Genomic DNA, 14,551 nt, shown 5'->3' with positions numbered 1-14,551 from the left:
CTATCGCACACTTTCACACACGATACCATGGGCGTAGCCAGGGGGGGGGTTCTTGGGGTTCAAACCCCCCCCGAAATGAAATCCCCCCCCCGCAGGGGGGGGGGCGGAATTAAGTGACTAATTTTTGCTTTCATTTTGTTTATTTTAGGTGAGATTTTAATACTAAATCATCACTTACCACAGCACAGCCGAGGCAGTTTTGAGTTAAAAACCCTCTACCAGGGGGTTTTGAGTTGAAATCCCCCTACCAGGGGGTTTTGAGATTTTAAAAACCCCTATCAGGGGGTTTTGAGATACAAATCCCTCTACCAGGGGGCTTTGAGTTTAAAACCCCCTACAGGGGGTTTTGAATTTTAAACCCCCTACCAGAGGTTTTTGCAGTTAAATCCCCCTCTTCTATAAAACAAAACAAAACAAAAAATGCAAACAACAATCCCCAAATTCCAACAGCACAGTTGAGGAAGATTTTGATTTTAAAACCCCATCCAAAATTTACGATAACCCCATCTTCAATATAAAAAAAGCAAATTACACACTCAAAATTCTATGAGCGTAGCTAAAGGGGTTTTGAGTTTAACCCCCCTCCCCTTTCCAGTTGGGGTTTGAAGCTAAAAAGTACCTCTTCAATATAAAAAAAAAAGCAAATTACACACTATAAAATCTATGAGCGTAGCCAAAGGAGTTTTGAGTTTAAATCCCCCTCCTCCAGATGGCTTTTTCTTTAAAGTTTAAAACCCCTCCAGATGGTTTTGAGTTTAAAATTCCCCTACAGAGCGTTTAGAGTTGAAAACCTCTCTCTTCAATATTATTTTAAAACAAACTACAGTCACCAAATTCTATGATCGTAGCTAAATGGGGTTTTGAATTAAAAACAAAACAAACAAAAAAAACAGAGATTTTTTAGTTTAAAACCCCTCAACAGATGATTTGACGAAAAAACTTTCCTTTTCCATATTAAATCTAAAGCGAAATACAGGCATGTAATTCCAAGAGCGTAGTCAAGAAAGGTTACAAATTTCTACCAGTGGCTTGGGCTCCATTAATTAAGTGTGAATAGTCTTCTACCGAAATTGAAAATCATTAAATGTGTCTCAACAAAGATGGCTAAGACAGATTTTAGGAGTCAGTCATAGAGATCGGGTCTAAATCAAAGAAATCATATGCCGAACTGGGAGTCGAATCCTTAGTAAGGTTGTGACAGAGCGTCGCATGAGGTTTTGCGGGACATGTTTTCCGACAAAATGAATTACGCAAAATAAGAGTTGCGGAAACAGCTTGCCGGAAAATGCGCCGAACGGCGCGAGAGGGTCTAAGTCAGTAAAAATAGCACATTAGGTTTTTGAAATAAAACTTTTTAATAGTAAGATAATGCACTGTAGATACCTCAGAATATGCATTTTGTTGGCTTTCAATACCAGAAATAGTGCTCGGCGGCGGGGCTTCGCCCCGCGCTGCGGGAGCGCTGCGAACTCCCCCTGACCCCCTTGCTAGCAAGGGCGGGGAGTCTACAATAAACAATAAACGTCTTCCGAAAGGGTCAGAATGTAATAAAGATTAATTATGTACATACACACACATATATATATATATAATTTTTTTTTCGCGGGAGGGGGGGGGGGTCGGGGGGGTTCCCCCCCCCCCCTCCAAAACCCTCCCCGAAAAAAAATCCTGGCTACGCCCATGCACGATACTATTACTATCACACACTATCACACAGGATACTATTACTATCACACACATTCACACAGGATAGGCTACTATTACTATTACACACTATCACATAATTTCATGCAGGATACACTTTGCTAATTAAATTTAGTTTACTGCATACTTTACAAACAACCAAATTTAGATCATTAAACATATAAATAATTACATGCAATTTTTGTCAATATATGGAGATCAAATGCCGCCATATTCGCAGTATAACATTACATATAATTCATCAAATCATGTTGACCTCAGAGTCACCTAGGTCCAGTATAATTATTTTGGCAAGCCCAAACCGATTTTTCACATTTCATTTCATCTTATCTTGTATCCTAGGTGACTAGGTACCATACAGTTTTTGTTTGCTAATTACACGTTACCTTATTCTGACCTCCCTGTGTGTATTCATGGGTGTGGGGGGTGGCAAAGGCGAGGCTTGACATTTAAAATGCAATTATCATGTTAGTCTGCACAGCACTAGTCCAAGCATACTGTGTGTCCAGGTCAATGTCAAATGTCAATACACAATGGGCTCATTTCTGTCTTTCTAGCTCCCGAAACTCACACAAAGTTTTATATGTGAGCGTGTGTTAGTGGGTGTGCGTGTGTGTCAGTGTGGCTGAATATTGAAATCCAATCTGCCAGCAGGCTCACGGGGGAATCTCCGATAAAAGCAGACGTTATTAGCTAGGGGCTGGGGGCTCTCGCAGTCCTAGCAGCACGTGACTACGTGTCGGATCGGCCATTCCTATAAAACACTTATCTTAGTACAAAAGAGGCTCACATCAGATAGCTGCCAGGCGGTTCATCTGGGCCAGTGGTGTCGAACCCCTTTTTTTCAGCATTGGGGATGGGGGGGGGGCGTTTAATCACCTGAAATAGTGGAGTCAACTGGCATCCCCCCTTATTATGTACTGTGGGCAGATAATTCCAGGGGCCGGCTAGCAGAGCGGCACGGATCGGATGTGGCCCAAGGAGCGTAGTTTGGGTATCACTGATCCGGCCGAGTCTTTTAATTTGGCTGATAATGAGGTTTTGTTTTGTTTAATGGCATGTGGAGATTCTTTAGGGATAGGAAGAGAAACAAAGAGACAGAGAGAGAGAGAGAGAGAGAGAGAGAGAGAAGAGAGGGAGACAAAGAGAGAAACAGAGAGAGAAAGACAGAGAGAAAGAGAGGGAGAGAGAGAGAGAAAGTGATAGAGAGGCCAAGAAAGAAGGAGACGTGGAAGAGAGAGAGAGAGTGTGTGTGTGTGTGTGAGAGAGAGAGAGAGAGAGAGAGAGAGAGATGTTGGGAAGTTTAGCATTAAACAAGCAAAATATAAAAATAGTTTTTGAAAACAAAGCTTAAAAGAATGAGAAGAAACACACAATTACTGTCATATATCTCAATACTGCAATAGTGCAATATACCACTTTTATCTATATACAAAAAAAATTAATTATTATAGCTAATTATATAACTAACTGGTAAATTGTTTGATACATTCATGTATTTTCCTCGACAATGAATAATTGTGGAAAGTTTCAACTTGATCCGAGAATTAGAGGCAGCAAATACAAACGTGTACAAACATGTACAAGATTAGTACCAGACAGACAGAGTGAGTGTATAAAGGTTTGTAAATATACAGCTTCTCATATCAACTCAGATTTAAATGTAATAACAATAAAACATATTTGGATCTTTACGCCCCCCCCCCCACACACACACACCTTTCCTCCATAAAGATTAACCAAGTGAATGCAGGGTACGAACATCACCTGTCACAACTCAGGTTCCCAATTAACACAAATTATTAGCCAGGGTGTCTTCCGCCTGGATTCCTAATTTGAACATGTTCTCTTTGAAACACGAGGAGAGAAGATTACTCTAATTACAGAAATTTCTTCCGATGCGAGAGTTCGCAAGAGTTGTGTCCGCCTGTGACAAATTAGACATTTATCATTGATCTATGACGACGTTGCCACAGAAAAAAAAACAACTTATAAATCTAAATATAGACTCGAGATCAGAGACGTTTTGAATCCCAAGCAGATTTCACAAATTATGATCAGCTTAAAGTGTCATTTTCCCCGTAATGAGACATTAAAATAAGATTAGCCAACAGTCCATCTCACACTCTGGCACGTTCTTTTTTGTTTTTTCAAAAAAGGGAGATAAGTGATTGGATGTAGTTCGAAGTATACAGAAAACCCCTGCTCAATTTCAGATAATTAAGTTGAAAGATTTATCCACAGACATATATTAATATGGCTATGGAATTATCTTTTCAGTTTGTTTTGCATATATGAAGTGTAACCAAAATGGTGGACAATGACAATACTTTAATAGTAAACTAAAAATGCTGAAAAAGCGTTTATCAGCTGAACATAATAAATGGGTATTTAAGTACCTGGACAAAGACGAAGAGGCAGACAGATGGGAGGACCACATAAAAGAATGGACGGGCCTGTCATTGAAAGAGGTTCTATCCAAGGCAAAAGACAGAGAGGAATGGAGAAAGACGGTCGACGAATCTTGCATGGTGCCCCAACCGTCCAACAGACTAAGGGATAGGTAAAGGCAGGGGCGTAACTAGGGATTTGGGGGCCCGGGGGGATTGACCTCTTTGGGGGCCCCTTGCATTTTGACATTCGACATATGACATGGAATAATGTACGCAAAGATATATAAGCCCCAAATCAAATTGGTTCAGTATATCAGTAAACTTAACAAAAAGTAATCAAGACTCTTTTAATGAATAAAAGCTTTGTTTATTAGTTAAATAATGCACAAGTGACAAATCTCAATTGATATCGCTTCACGTCGTGCATTCTGTGCAGCAAAGACATCTATAACATCATCTACATCGATACTTTCTAGTATTTGTGACTTCACTGACATTAAAGCCATGATAAGCCTTTCTTGTGTCATTGTGCTTCTGAGATAGCTTTTGATGAACTTGAGCTTTGAGAATGATCTCTCACATGACGTAATGGAAGTGGCCTGAGTTAGCAGTATTCGGAGGAGGTTGCAAAGTTTGAGCACACGTAATTACCATATGAAGCCTGTTTCCTCAATATGTCTATTGGTGATTGTATTACTGGTTTGTTGATGAAGAGTGCTCGTGCATCAATGACATCATACAAACAGGAAAAGTAGCACAGTTTGTCATGAGCGGGTCTTCATCTAACAGGTGTCTTGGTTCAAGAAGAAACCCAAAGGTATCCATTTTCTTTCCAGCCTTTGAAAATGCCCTTCATCTCCATATGAAATCTGTTGAATTGCAGTCCTACATTAGAACTCAACTTCCCATCTCAACTTTTCTTTCTTCTATAGCTTTTATATAGCGTTACTTTCATGCTTATAGCATGCTCAGAGCGCTTTGGTCCAATCTAGGAGTTGGTTTTCCGTTCTGCCTTTAGGCGCTCAGTAAACGCAACTCTGCCCGAGTCGGGTGTCGAACCTCGAGTCCCCTTCTAGGTAGCCAAGACAAGCCAAGTTCAAGCGCACTTAGCCTCTCGACCACGCTTCCCACAGGGATTACAGGGAATCCATAGTATTCACTACCTTCTTTTGCTTTTTTGTTGGATTGGGTTTTTGTCAGTTTCTCATCATTTTGCAGAAAGCATGAAAGGGTACTAATTTCTTTAGCAGCTTTCCATATATGCAGTCCAGACTTTTGTAGTTTCTTCCGAACTATATTAATTGGGAGCAAGAGCTTTGACCAGAATTCAAGATAGGCAAAAAATTCTTAATTTTCCACTGCATGAAGAAGATTCTGTCCTAATATTATATGGTACTACGTCATTGTTGGTTGTTTATGTTTTGTGCGCAAACAAAAGGATTCAGAGCATACAAAAGTGGGAAAGATCCATATCTCGTTATGCTCGAGTATAGAAATACTCCGATAAGTGGACTGCCGTATTCACCATCACAACTGGTGACGAGTAGAAGACTCAGGGAATCATTCGAACTGATCCCAAACTATTTAAACCATCGGTAGCTGAAAATGCAGAGACATTACTCAACGAACGACAGATGAAAAGCAAAGTGAAATACAATGCAAAAGCAAGACTACCTAAAGATTATTCTGTCGGAGAGTTCGTCTAGGTCAAACATGGCAGAAAGCAGTTGTCATAAAAACATTCAGCACCCAGATCTTACATCTTAAAGACAAACGGAAAAACATACAGAAGAAATCAACGCTTTTTTAATTAGAGTTTCGATGAAGACATCTCTGGGTACTATGATACCCATGGAGACAATGAACTGCAAACTGTTGGAACAAACGAAACAGACAGTTATAGACCAACGTCTAGAGAACTTGTTGTGCCAGTCAAGACAACCAGAAGTGGACGAATTGTTAAAGTTCCTAGTAGACAGGGCCGGCCTTATGCCACTGCAGCCTATGCGGTCGCAGTGGGCCCCGCGCTTTCATAGGACACGCGCTAATTCTAAGTGTACATTATTAAATTAAACCATTATAACGTATATAAAATAACAGGGTTTTCGTGACCTCCTGATTTTCCAGGGCCTCCAGGAAATCTCATGAAAAGGCAAAATATACGATAAAGTCCTGAACTTTTTTTGAATTTATTCAAATCTCCTGAAGAATAGACGAAATTGACATTTTGGGGTGCCAATAAATAAAAAGTGGCATTTCGAGCTTTCATTTGATAAAAATGTATTGCAAAGACGAAAGTAGGCCTATTTTCTAATTCAAAAAAAAATAATATTGACATTATGCTCATCCCTACCCAGACTAGGCCCCGCGCGATCAGTTTTGCATAGGGCCTCCAAATGGTAGATATCACTCTTAAGAACTTTAAAAGGAAGGGTGTGATAATAACTTCAAAAGGATTAGATGGAAATAAAAATAGAGTTTCCATTGGATTGAGGAAAGATGAATAGAGGGGTAATAACTCGAGAGTGAAGTTTAATTCTGAAATTAAAGACGCCAAACCCTAATAATGGACTATTCTTGCATTATTAAGAATAACTTTTGGATCTGTTATACTCGATTCTGTAAATTTTGCTTCAAGGTTAATTAGTGTAGCCATAAAATACTCGCCATTTAGATCTATTATTAGTAAAGGTAATAAGATACCTGGAATTCGCTGTATATCATGCAGTTTTATTCGTGGCAACAAAGTTTAAAATGTAAAACTAACTTTAAAAAAAAACTTTGATCTCTGTGGGAAAAAATATTTTTAAAATGTCAACAAAGTCAACGTACTGATAGACCTAGATCTAGGTTTAGTCTTTGTGATAAATTTTTAATCCATAAATGTTGAAAAAAAAGACACCCGTTGACACTATTTGTCAATCAAATATATTAATGTATGTATTTACAAATAAATTTCGGACACCCATTTGGGGGCCCCCCCTAGGTGGGGGCCCGGGGGGATTTTAAATTTCTCCCCCCCCCTCCCCCCCCCTTAGTTACGCCACTGGGTAAAGGTAAACAAATAAATCAGCATAGTTAATGAGGTACAACGCGTACACCCTTTAAACTCTTCCCGAACCCCTGAGGGTACGCACACCTCACTTTGGGAAACACTGGCCTACATCAACAAGCCACAATGACTTCCTGCTCATTGTGTTTGATTTTTGCCTTTTTAAATTTTTTTCTAAAATACTTCGTTTAAACTGGCGTCTTTTTTTTTTTTAACCTAAGGAAAGTAACTTTTTTTTTTTTTACATCGTCAAGGGGAAAAAACTGAGGCTAGAAATTGAAAATGACTTCTTGACATTTTTAACAACCAGAAAACTAGATGGCAACGTGGTGTGCACCGTCTGTTAGCAGTCTACCATTCACGTGTACATAGCAGAGGGTCTAGAAAAGTGAAAACATTCTCCAAAGATAAAAAGCGAAATTAGAAATTGATGAACACGGAATCCGGCGAATGGAAAGAACTCCCGACAACATGTTTTGGCTTCTGTCGCTGCGCCAAGAAAGAGAAAGTGTACAAACAAGTCATTTAGGTGAAGAGAGTGGAAAAAACTTTGTTATTGCCCTTGTCTCCTCTCTCCGCGAAAATGTGGCGTAACTGGACGCCGGTGCTGCCACGGCTGGCGGTAACATATGGCGCCAAGCTCCCCCGAAGAAGATTTAGGGGGCGATGTTTACATTAAAGCGCTTCCTGTTCTAGGATCTTTTTTCCCTCCTTTTAAAGCCTTCGCCAGGACCTATTCTGGGGTTACCAGGGAAAATGGAGGACAAAAATAAAAAAAATAAAAGTTTCAATTTAAAATGTGTAGAATAAACATTAAAGTCGTCATCAAAGATCATCTTTGTACATCTCAGCGTTATATTAAAACGTTTAGCTTTACTAGAACAAAATTAGACAACTAAAACATTGTCGGGCTAGAAGTGAGGACATTTAAAAAAAGGTAATGCAACTAAAACATAAACAAGCATTGTTTAGATTTTTAAATTAATTATTTACATGAACAGAATCACTCAAATAAGAAAATTAAATATTGTTGCGGACTTTAAAAAAAGTTGGAGCACTTAGAATAAAATGATCTTTTGCAGATGACAAATGCATTTTTGGTTCATACAGGAAATGCTGAGAATGCATGCGCAGGAAGTAGTCTCTGACCTAGTTTTCTAAAAATCATCTATTTCTGCTTGTGTCTGACCTGGTCTCAAAACATCATCTACTAGTGTCTGACCTGGTCTCAAAACATCATCTTACTGTCTGACCTGATCTCAAAACATCATCTATTACTGTCTGACCTGGTCTCAAAACATCAACTATTACTGTCTGACCTGGTCTCAAAACATCATCTATTAGTGTCTGACCTGATCTAAAAACATCATCTATTACTGTCTGACCTGATATAAAAACATCATCTATTACTGTCTGACCTGGTCTCAAAACATCATCTATTACTGTCTGACCTGATCTCAAAACATCATCTACTAGTGTCTGACCTGATCTCAAAACATCATCTACTAGTGTCTGACCTGATCTAAAAACATCATCTATTACTGTCTGACCTGGTCTCAAAACATCATCTATTACTGTCTGACCTGATCTCAAAACATCATCTACTAGTGTCTGACCTGGTCTCAAAACATCATCTACTAGTGTCTGACCTGGTCTCAAAACATCATCTACTAGTGTCTGACCTGATCTCAAAACATCATCTATTAGTGTCTGACCTGGTCTCAAAACATCATCTATTACTGTCTGACCTGGTCTCAAAACATCATCTACTAGTGTCTGACCTGGTCTCAAAACATCATCTACTAGTGTCTGACCTGGTCTCAAAACATCATCTACAAGTGTCTGACCTGATCTCAAAACATCATCTATTAGTGTCTGACCTGGTCTCAAAACATCATCTATTACTGTCTGACCTGGTCTCAAAACATCATCTACTAGTGTCTGACCTGGTCTCAAAACATCATCTACTAGTGTCTGACCTGGTCTCAAAACATCATCTACTAGTGTCTGACCTGATCTCAAAACATCATCTACTAGTGTCTGACCTGGTCTCAAAACATCATCTACTAGTGTCTGACCTGGTCTCAAAACATCATCTACTGGTGTCTGACCTGATCTCAAAACATCATCTACTAGTGTCTGACCTGGTCTCAAAACATCATCTACTAGTGTCTGACCTGATCTCAAAACATCATCTATTAGTGTCTGACCTGGTCTCAAAACATCATCTATTAGTGTCTGACCTGGTCTCAAAACATCATCTACTAGTGTCTGACCTGATCTCAAAACATCATCTACTAGTGTCTGACAAGATCTCAAAACATCATCTATTAGTGTCTGACCTGGTCTCAAAACATCATCTATTACTCTCTGACCTGATCTCAAAACATCATCTACTACTGTCTGACCTGATCTCAAAACATCATCTACTAGTGTCTGACCTGGTCTTAAAATGTCATCTAGAAAAGAAAAAACCCACTTGTTAAATGTGATGTCTACAACAGTCGTTAAAATAATGTGGTTGATGCACTACTAAATGCCAAAAGTTTCGGCCGATAAGGAATAATTTTTAAAAAGAGGAAGGCCTCGAAAAGGATGGAATGCTTGTGTGAAATCTAATCTACAAGAAGAAAGTCGTACACTTCTTCGCACCTTGCCACAGATCATCTGCAACATCTTCCCACGACGCATCTCAGGCAGATGTGGTAGGGTTTAAGAATTTAATATTTCTTACTATTTTTGTTTTCCCCAAGCTGCGCTCATGATGTGAACATTGTTCTCAAGTAGTCCTGGTCACAAGCGTATTGAGCACTAGGAACATATGATATATAAACAAAACAGTTTGAATATAAGGAGCCTGTTCTTCATTCAGAACACTTTACTATTTTATATATATGTTATGGAATGTGTGTGTGTGTGTTTCTATGATGACGATGGGAAGAGGTATGCGATTGGTTATGAATTGTGCAAGATAGGTGGCATTGTCGTCAGCAGTGCTAGTTAGGGCAGACGATTCCAGAACGCCAGACTAAAAAAAAAGTGTTATGGTAGTAAGTTCTATTTTGCTACAAAAATACCATTTCATATTGCTACTAAAGTCTACTGCGCTGATTCCATCTTATTGAAAGTTGATTTTGTTTATTTTGTAATAAAAGTTATACATTGTATATAGCTTTGTCCACAAGAAGTTATTCAGGTTACTTCAAGATTTACAACTTAAAATATAATACGTCTACAGCGGTTTAGTTGTCTACCATCAGTTTGGTGCTACTAGTCAACGGCCGGTAACAACAACATGAGGAATATTGACTATAGTTTCAGGTGATCCTTCAGAAATTAAGTTTTGTTTCAGCCGTTTTCTCTTGCAGGATGGCAAGGTTCGAACCTGGGACCATCGCATGATCGCGACCACAGTCCAGTGTGCATACCACACGACAAGTAGTCACCTTGGTGGCTAGACCGGAGGATTCTTACTAGCTTTAAAGACTTGTAAATTTTTTTATTTTTTTTTGGGGGGGGGGGGGGGGTGGAACGTATCAAAACAACGAAATAGTTTTAAATATTCTCTCAGTATTGTCAGTGGTGTAGCAGCCCAGAGCGTGAAAGGTTTGCGACCGGGCCCACGACCGACATTGGCCCAAACGGGCTCTTGTAACGGAGAAAGTATGTTAATTGTTAAGGCCTCCGCGCGGTGTTGATTCTTGACAATATGTCTAGTGTAGATCTGACTGGAAGTAACGCTGAACTCAACTAATTCAGTAACACCGGCGAAAGGCCCAAACAATCAAATATGCAGTCGACGCTGATATGTTGTTCTATAAAGATATTTAATACTCAAGAAGGGAATCGTCCGATGTCAGCTATGTCCGTAAATCCGTATATCTATTGTACTCAAGTCTACTACTCTACAAGAAGCGTCTTCTTTTAGCGTCGCTTAGAGCGTTCTTGTTTTTTAACCAACTTTACGTCATCGTCGCTAAGTAAAACTTTACCCTATTTCCGAAACAAATAACTAATTCCTAATCATGTCATAACATAATTATAAGAATCTCAAGGATTTAAATGTTTTAAATTCATACGTTATTCTACTTGACCATTGAATATTTATTGTTCTCAAATTATTTTTCTGGTATATTTATCGAACGTGCAAAAGATGAAGTCGGCGTAGATCAGCGGTTCTCAACCTTTTTAGTACCGCGACCCCTTTTTGCAGTGGCCAGCTATGCGGCGACCCCATTCGTAGAATCTATTGTGGTACTTTTTTAGTCCTGTATAACATCAAAATCAAAATGTCAAGAACTGACAGGAATACCCAAAGCTGTAGGTTTCATCAAGAAACACTCAAGAAACACTCAAGAAACACTCAATATTTCTGCTAATAGTTAAATTTTAGTGTTGCTTTTTTTTTTTAATATTCTAATACATTTATAATACCGGTATTTTTTTTATATTATAGGCCTAATAGTAATAATAATAATGACACAGTTATAGACAATGTAAAACTGCTCTACTATATGTGGTTTTTTGTGTGTTTAATTCTTATTGCTTTTTTTAATATTACAGTGCATATAGGCCTACACTAATTAAGATACATGAATTAATATTATAAGACGACAGCAAATCAAAGTATATTTGTTTAGAACTATATCATATTGAAGGTAAGCAGAGCTAGGCTGCCTCTAATTGTTACCTATCAACACCCATCCATGGCAAACACCCAGAGTATTCAGTGTACATTTGAAGTAGACATCGGTTCCTAACTAACAATAAATTGAACATTGATATTCTGCCCTTAATAAACTATCGTCTGAAATCATTATGAATGTCTTTTCACTTATGTGCAAATAGACGATACGATAGAAATTTGATAACTAGATAACAAAGAAAAACATTTTTTTTTCATTTCTTTAAAGACAATAGGCCTACCTATTAAACTTCAAATATATATTTTTTTTAAATTGGTTCAATTCGGGTATTGAACCCATGACGCTGTTCACTGTTACAAAATTTGCATTTTCTGATTCGGTCAGCGAGGATGGTATATTTGTGTGATTATTTATTTGTATGCTCATTTTATAGACATCCAGATCTAAAAAAATCTGATTTAGAACTCATCTAGTCTAATCTACTTCTAGATTTACGTAAAAGTATAAGCTTATCAACTTCAATAAAATTGAAGCAACTTTAGATACAGGCTAGTCTTTTGCCAAATTTCATTTATTTATTTTTTACTTTGAAAAATTATAACGGTCAAACTAGAGGTTCCCCGTGTGTCCAACGAGCTAATAATTCTTTTCTCAGCAATATACATCAACTGTTAACTTTCTAGTAAAATCGTTAGAGCCGTTTTTGTTTTTTTGTTTAGACCAGCTGTCCGCCCACCCACCCATGAAGGAGGGACTTCAAAAGAGCTATTGTAACCAGAATACCTATCTGTTACTATTTAGGCTTGAGTTCATGAGTTCGAATTCAAGTCATAGGCCTACATATTTTTTAATAAAATGCTTTTAAAAAGCGGTCACGGTAACCTTCACACAAATACTACCTTCTTTCTCCCCCCCCCCCCGCACTCCTTTCCCAACTGGTCCAGACAAGGGATAAAATCTTAGTGCATTGACAAAAATAAAATTTAGAAATTGCACTAAAATAATCAATTGGTCTTGACCAGCATACTGGACTCATGAGACACTGACCAGTATACTGGACTCTATGAGACACTGACCAGCATACTGAACTATGACACATGGGACACTTATCAGCATACTGGACTCTATGGGACACCTACTAGCATACTGGACTCTGATACATGGGGCACTGACCAACATACTGGACTCATGGGACACTGACCAGCATACTGGACCATGACATATGGCAGTCATGGGCGTAGCCAGGATTTTTTTTCGGGGAGGGTTTTGGGGGGGGGGGGGAACCCCCGGCCCCCCCCCCCGGGAAAAAATTATATATATATATATGTGTGTGTGTGTGTGTACATAATTAATCTTTATTACATTTTGGCCCTTTCGGAAGACGTTTATTGTTTATTGTAGACTCCCCGCCCTTGCTAGCAAGGGGGTCTGGGGGAGTTCGCAGCGCTTCCCCAGCGCGGGGCGAAGCCCCGCCGCCGAGCACTATTTCTGGTATTGAAAGCCAACAAAATGCATATTCTGAGGTATCTACAGTGCATTATCTTGCTATTAAAAAGTTTTATTTCAAAAACCTAATGTGCTATTCTTACTGACTTAGACCCTCTCGCGCATTTTCCGGCAAGCTGTTTCCGAAAATCTTATTTTGCATAATTAATTTTGTGTGAGAACATGTCCCGCAAAACCACATGCGACGCTCTGTCACAACCTTACTAAGGATTCGACTCCCAGTTCGGCATATGATTTCTTTGATTTAGACCCGATCTCTATGACTGACTCCTAAAATCTGTCTTAGCCATCTTTGTTGAGACACAATTAATGATTTTCAATTTCGGCAGAAGACTATTCACACTTTATTAATGGAGCCCAAGCCACTGGTAGAAATTTGTAACCTTTCTTGACTACGCTCTTGGAATTACATGCCTGTATTTCGCTTTAGATTTTATATCGAAAAGGAAAGTTTTTTCGTCAAATCATCTGTTGAGGGGTTTTAAACTAAGAAATCTCTGGAGTTTTTTTTGTTTTGTTTTTAATTCAAAACCCCATTTAGCTACGATCTTAGAATTTGGTGACTGTAGTTTGCTTTAAAATAATATTGAAGAGAGAGGTTTTCAACTCTAAACGCTCTGTATGGGAATTTTAAACTCAAAACCATCTGGAGGGGTTTTGAACTTTAAAGAAAAAGCCATCTGGAGGAGGGAGATTTAAACTCAAAACCCCTTTGGCTACGCTCATAGATTTTATAGTGTGTAATTTGCTTTTTTTATATATTGAAGAGGTACTTTTTAGCTTCAAACCCCAACTGGAGGGGGTGGGGGGTTTAAACTGAAAACCCCTTTGGCTACGCTCATAGAATTTTGAGTGTGTAATTTGCTTTTTGGAGGGGGGGGGGTTTAAAATCAAAATCTTCCTTAACTGTGCTGTTGGATTTTGGGGATTGTTGTTTGCATTTTTTTTTTTTTTTTTTATAGAAGAGGGGGATTTAATTAACTGCAAAAGCCTCTGGTAGGGGGTTTAAAATTCAAAACCCTCTGTAGGGATTTTTTAAACTCAAAGCCCCCTGGTAGAGGGATTTGTATCTCAAAACCCCCTGATAGGGTTTTTTAAAATCTCAAAACCCCCTGGTAGGGGGATTTAAACTCAAAACCCCCTGGTAGAGGGTTTTTAACTCAAAACTGCTTCGGCTGTGCTGTGGTAAGTGATGATTTAGTATTAAAATCTCACCTAAAATAAACAAAATGAAAGCAAAAATCAGTCAC

Source organism: Biomphalaria glabrata, chromosome 3 (assembly GCF_947242115.1).
Source record: "Biomphalaria glabrata chromosome 3, xgBioGlab47.1, whole genome shotgun sequence".
Classification (NCBI taxonomy): Eukaryota; Metazoa; Mollusca; class Gastropoda; family Planorbidae; genus Biomphalaria; species Biomphalaria glabrata.
Note: the sequence above shows the minus strand (reverse complement) of the source record.